The following is a 6467-nucleotide window of genomic DNA, read 5'->3' on the forward strand; positions in this document are numbered from 1 at the left end:
TGAAAAGTTCTTGAACTCGTGTTGAAAGTCTTCTATTGGTTTCTCCAATAAACGTGGAATTACATCCCACACAAGTAAATTTGTATACAACACGAGCACGGAACACCTCGGGAACGGGGTCCTTCACTTCTAGAAAATTAGAAATTTTGAAAGATTATTATTATTATTATTATTATTATTATTATTATTATTATTATTATTATTATTATTATTATTATTATTATTATTATTGTTATTGTTATTGTTATTGTTATTGTTATTATTATTATTATTATTATTATTATTATTCGACGATAGCCGAGTTTGAATCGGGCTTTAAGCCAAAAAGCAGGATATTTATCTCTCGGGGTACGTGGAACCTGAGTCAACTATATAAATATATATATACTATTTAACTTCTTGTTTCGGTGGTAATGCTGTAAGGCGTTCAATGTTAAAGAAGAAGAATCATCAAGAGAGACAAATCCTGGATTGTCAGAATTTATAAGCCAGAATCAGAAATTTCGACAACAATGTAGTCCTTCCTCAGTGTATAATATGGCGGGGGATAGATCAGCATATCTGTGTGTTATACATCATTATAATTTAGTCAATAATTTAATCATATAAAGGAAGTAAGTCAATCAGTAATCATGGATTCATTTACACTTGCAGATTCTACTTCCTTACCTCTTATTGTTGGTCTTTCGGTGCTTGGCGTGTTTATTCTCACCATTTCTATTGTTCTCATCTATTGTGGATGTAGCAAGAAAAAGAAACAAGTTAAATTTCAACCAATGACGTGAGTTAAATACTTTTTTGCCTTATCATTACATAATAAAATATACTCCTGTAATTTAATGAAAGACGATATAGTATACATCCTCAGCACACCAATATTGCAGTCCATATTGATATACCTCTTAAAAATAATTTGTCAATATTCAACTTTGTACTTGATACAATTCGACTACTTCCCCATACGTGGCCAACCACAGACCTGAAAAAAATACTACCCTAAACCAAGATTGACAATGCAAAAACAACTTTGGGACTTGAAAATGTAGGGTGGTCGGGGGCTCGGTCACCACTTAGAGGGTCATATTTGTGTTGAAATACTGACGGTTATTATTTCAATCTATTAAAATGCATATCGAATTAGAGGGGTCTTGGGATTTTTCCCTCAGTCCTATAAATCTGCCTCTTTTAGACCTTTAATCAAGAAGGCTAATATGGACAAAGGTACTCTTAGCAATTACCGTCCTATATCAAATCTGCCTTTTATTTTAAAATGTATTGAAAAATGTGTTGTTTCCCAAAGTAATACTTACATAAATGAAAATAACCTTGGTGAAGTAAACCAGTCTTCATATAAACCTGCTGATAGTGCTGAAACAGCCCTTAATGAATTGAAAAATGATATTCTTTATTACATAAGGCTGATGTACTTTTACTTTTAGACCTATCAGCTGCTTTCGACACAATTGACCATTCCATTATGTTCAACTGCTTGTCTATTCAATTTGGTTTCTCTGATATTGTTCTCATTTGGTTCCCCTGTTGCTAATATCATTCGTTCCCGTAATTTGTATTTTCATATGTACGCCGACGATATCCAGCTTTTTATCTACCATTTAATCCATCCGCTTTCTGACATCATCAACAAAATCTAAAGTTGAATATCTGACTTTAAAACTTGACTCTCTCAAACATGCTTAAATTAAATCCTTCCAAAACTGAATTAATTGTTTTTATTTCACGATTTATTACCCTAAAACCAGCCTTCCCCTCTTTGATTTTCAGCTCAGTTGAAATTAAACCATCCTCATATGTTAGTAACTTAGTTTTTGTTATGGATGAAGTTCTTCTCGTTTAATCAGCGTATCTCATTTATTCTTAAAAGAAATTTAAGATGATTAATACAGTATCAGTGGTAATGACAATTAAAAATTAGTTAATTGTATAGTTGGATAAATTATTATTCTAAGTAGCTTAATGAATGAATTATATTTTAATTAATTTTATTGTGTTTCCATTTTGAATTTATTCTGTAAATTTTATATATTGAAATTCTAATATTTTAATATTGTAATATATCTTTTTTGTAATGCAACCTATTTCAGCTCTTGCTGCCAGTTTGTATTTTTATATTTTATACCGAAATAAATAAAATTTAAAAAATGATTAATACAATTTGTCAGTCTGCCCATTATTACTTGCGTAATCTTAAAAAGATTCATAAATACTTAAATGCTATATCTTCTAAAACACTTGTCCATTCCTTTATTTCTTCAAACCTTGATTACTGTAATTCTCTATTTGTTGGTTTACATTCTTTTTCTATCAACCGGTTACAGAGACTTCAATATTCTGCTGCCCGAGTGTGCTCTTTCACCAAGAGACGTTTATACATTACACCCATTATTCGAAATCTGCATTGGCTACCTCTCCGACAACGTATCAGTTTAAAGATCTTATCATTTGTTTTAAGGTGCTTCAACCTAAACAACCCTCTCATCCTTTTCACCTTCTTAATTTATATGTCCCAAACCGACGAGTCGCTCTGAAAACAAAAATCTCCTCGTCATCCCAAAATTTAAAACAAAAACATAATGGCAAAAGAACATTCGCCTATGCTGCTTCAGCGCTGTGGAACGAATTGCCACTCTCTATCAAACTGTCTCCCACTATTGATTTATATAATTTAAAACTGAAATCCCATCTCTTTAACTCTATTTAGACCATTCCCCGTTCGCATTGTAAATTTTTAAAATATTTTTCTAGTTATACTCTCAGCGCTTTTGATCATTTATTTGATTTTTTTTATTTTAAATATTTTATAATTATTGTTATTATTATTATTGTTATTATTATTATTATTATTATTTATTATTATTATTATTATTATTATTATTATTATTATTATTATTATTATTATTATTATTTATTATTAGGGTCTCAAATTAGAGGCTGCACTGTATAAAATTAGGTGAAAAGTAAATCTAAAATTTAAAATATAAGACCAATGGATTTTAAATCTAAAGTATGAGTCATTAATGTCCAGTAATTGTTAATTTTCAACACGGTTGCCCAGTTATTACATTTGAAGTGGTGTGTAGGTAAAATCAAATTTAAATGTAGAAGCTTGCATTATACCTAGTTTGGTCTATTTTACTTCGTTCATGATACAATTAAAATCTAGAAATTAACTTGCAGTAAAAAAGAATAGTTACATATTTATTAAACTGAGGAAACATTTTCGTATACCTATATTATATACATGGTACGTGGCTGAGCGATTCTTTAAATTACTTATTTATATATATTTGATAATGTGTCATTAACATTCTAGTGAAAATTTATACCATATTCTTGAAAATGTGATCCATACATTCCAATTTAAAAAAGAATGCATTTAAATAGCTGGTAATCTGTCACAGCATTTTCAAAATAAAAAAAGTTTGATAATATACGTAATCTTTTGTATCAATTAAGCGTCTCAATGCTGTATTTTAATTATGGCTAGCCTTTTTACGAATATTACTTAAATTTGCTTTTAAAGTATGTAATGCTTTGAAAATCACAATAAAAAATTAATTATTGCTTTGATATGAATAATCAAGGTAGCACATACCACCTGGACTCCATGCATTAAAAAACTTAAACATTACTTGATCTAACCTTGTGTGAATTAATTTTAACCATATTAATGGAAAAATAAATAATTAAAACTGTTTAGGCCTTCATAACTGATAATATTTGTTTTAAGTGTATGCCTAATAAACAAATTCTTAGTTTCAATTGCGTATGTCAGTATCATAGAAAATCGACATATAACAAACATATGAATAATATTACTTTTGGTTGACGTTAAATACGGGCACGCACAGTCAAAACTACAACCTCTACTTCTAATAGACTAATAGCTAGACATAATGAGCATTAAAGATGAATGCAATTTCGAAATTAAGATATAAACCAAGGTATTGTTTTGTTTATTTGCTTTAGGGAACTTCAAGAAAGTGGAAAGAGTGCGGGTAATTAAAAAGAAAACATCTACAAAACCATAACCGGTAAATAGGCTTCAGCATCAATAGCCTTTATTTTTCATTTCATGTAGGTAGTCTAATTTATAAACTTACTAATATTGCATGAGTCGATATCACTTTATTATATTAGTACTGTTGTTATGGAAAATGGGCTGTATAGTCATAAAATGAATATGAATTTGTAGATTTGTACTCATAATAATTTTATTTAACTATTGTGAGGAAACTTTTGTACAATTCGATCTTATATATGATTATGTTATTTATTAGTTATTAGTTTAATGTTTTGACATTGTTATCAACAATTTGAGAAAAAAATGATAAAATAATTGTGTAGTAACTCCACAACAGAGAAACAAATTAATAATATTGAGTTCTATGAAATTAATTACCAAACAAGTAAAAGCGATTTTTTACCTGAGCTGATTGTCAAATAATTATTATAAGATATGATATCTGCAAAAAAAAAAAAAAAAAAAAAAAGCTTACTAAAAACAAAGTTACAGTACCTAATTTAATGAGTTGTTTGCCAAAATCGACTAATTATTGTTTTTTTTTTTTAGTTAATCGTTTCATACTTTAATGATCACGTTGACACGGATTAATGTACTGCTTTAGTATTTGTTATATTTAGAATACGGTATTGATTTAAAAGAGTTTTAACTTTTCAGGCGGCCCTTTTTGAATATTTAGACACATTGTTAAAATATATGTAAAATGTAACAATTGTAGTCTAGGATAATTCAATGCAAAGAAATGTTGTGTTAACAGTTTTATAGCCTAGGTTTTTACATTTTTATCTAACATTTTTTTGATATTGAATAAACTAGTACTTGCTTTATATGTCACTTAGCTAAACGTAATCTAAGAGCTGAATATTTTATTATCTTTCAATGCTATTTGCCTAACATTATCTGTGGATTGTATGGCTATTGATTAAAAAGTATAAATTTCAAATAAAATTAATGTATAACTATTTGTTGGTGAGATTGAGTATTATTTATAAAGAATAAAAGCATTTTATTGTTGAGTTGGTAGTTAATGCTTTGGGGTGTTTCGTGTTTAAATGTCACGAAGATCAACAAATTGTCTCATACTTACACAAAACACTACATGATATCAAGTGGTTATGACACCCGCTATGATTCCTCTTTTGTTCATTGCATTTAATTGCACTTGCTGTTCCGGGGTTTTTCCCATATGCCTTTCTTCAATCAATGCCTTTATCTCATTCAAGATCCAGCAAGTTGAAAATAATGCACAGAAGAGTTCGTACGACAGTATATCAAAGTCGTGATGTAACTTGCTTTCTAAGGGTTATCTTCATGTCTGAGCTACCCAATAAACCGGTAACAGCTACTCTCATCTGTCAAAAACAGAGGCTGTATGGACCAGTACTCCGGGGTAACCCTACTCGTCTCGAAATATGGACTGGCCAAATTGTGCGCCCACGATTTACGAGAAGATTTGTTCCACCACAAGAACCATTCCCTTGGAATCAGCGCTAATATTATGGATGTAGGTTGCGGCGCCCTGCCTTAACCTCTCGCCCATCCAACTTGCGATTAATTAATAGATAAATTGATTATTGATTGATGGATATATTCATTGATATATAGATAGATACCTTGGTTGACTGATTAATCTATTTCATTCCTTTATTGTTTGATCTAATTTCTATTATGGCGTTATGTATTTTTGCTTCAGAACATTGGATTTGAACCTGACTAGGCTGGCGAAAGGGTCGTCGACAGTGAATTACCTATTTTCAAAAAGTGCAGCCATTTTATGCATAAAATTAGATAATTTGGACCCATTTTTAAAAATGTGGACCCATTCTTTGTGGTCCCATTAAAAAAATGTGTGGAACTGTCCCAACTGCCCCAATAGCTGACTACAGCATTGGTGCCCACCACACATGGAGCATAGGGGATAGCATTGGTGCCCACCCCACATGGAGCATACAGGGGATTTTGAATAAAATTTATTAGAATACCGTTTTAGAATACGAACAGATTCCTTGGAGCTTCATGCTCTGACGTTTCTCCTTCCTTGTTTGAGACTTCAGTGTTCAAAGGCAATTGCCGCATATTATTTTTATTTATTAATACAACTCCACACAGGCAGACAAACCTAACAATAACATTTAAAAAAAAAATCAAGTCCCGATGACCGGAGAAAACCGGAGAGAAACCAATAGGTGCAAATTTGGGCACCTGTGATACAGTGGCGGCTCTAGGATATAATTTATAGGGGCTAAAATGTCCGACTGGGGGGGGGGCTAATTATTTATGAGTGTAATTATAGTGCGCAGCGTTATCTGAGGGCCGAAGGCCCGAACCGGAAGTGGGTATGGGACTAGATGCTCGAAAAGTGAAATCTCAGGCCAGTTGTCCCTGGCTTAGAAATAATTACGATTTTTCTCAGACAGATTTTACC

General features: G+C 31.0%; 1 long non-coding RNA gene across 1 annotated transcript; it reads left to right on the forward strand.

Moving 5' to 3' along the window:
* Positions 1 to 402: 402 nt before the first annotated feature.
* Positions 403 to 5004, forward strand: LOC117118054. Its single transcript, XR_004446992.1, has 2 exons — positions 403 to 781; positions 3988 to 5004. It is a non-coding gene; the product is annotated as an uncharacterized LOC117118054 (long non-coding RNA).
* Positions 5005 to 6467: the final 1463 nt, after the last annotated feature.

This window comes from Anneissia japonica, unplaced genomic scaffold, assembly GCF_011630105.1.
Source record: "Anneissia japonica isolate Jap-2015-1 unplaced genomic scaffold, ASM1163010v1 scaffold287844_len763494_cov143, whole genome shotgun sequence".
Lineage (NCBI taxonomy): Eukaryota > Metazoa > Echinodermata > Crinoidea > Comatulida > Comatulidae > Anneissia > Anneissia japonica.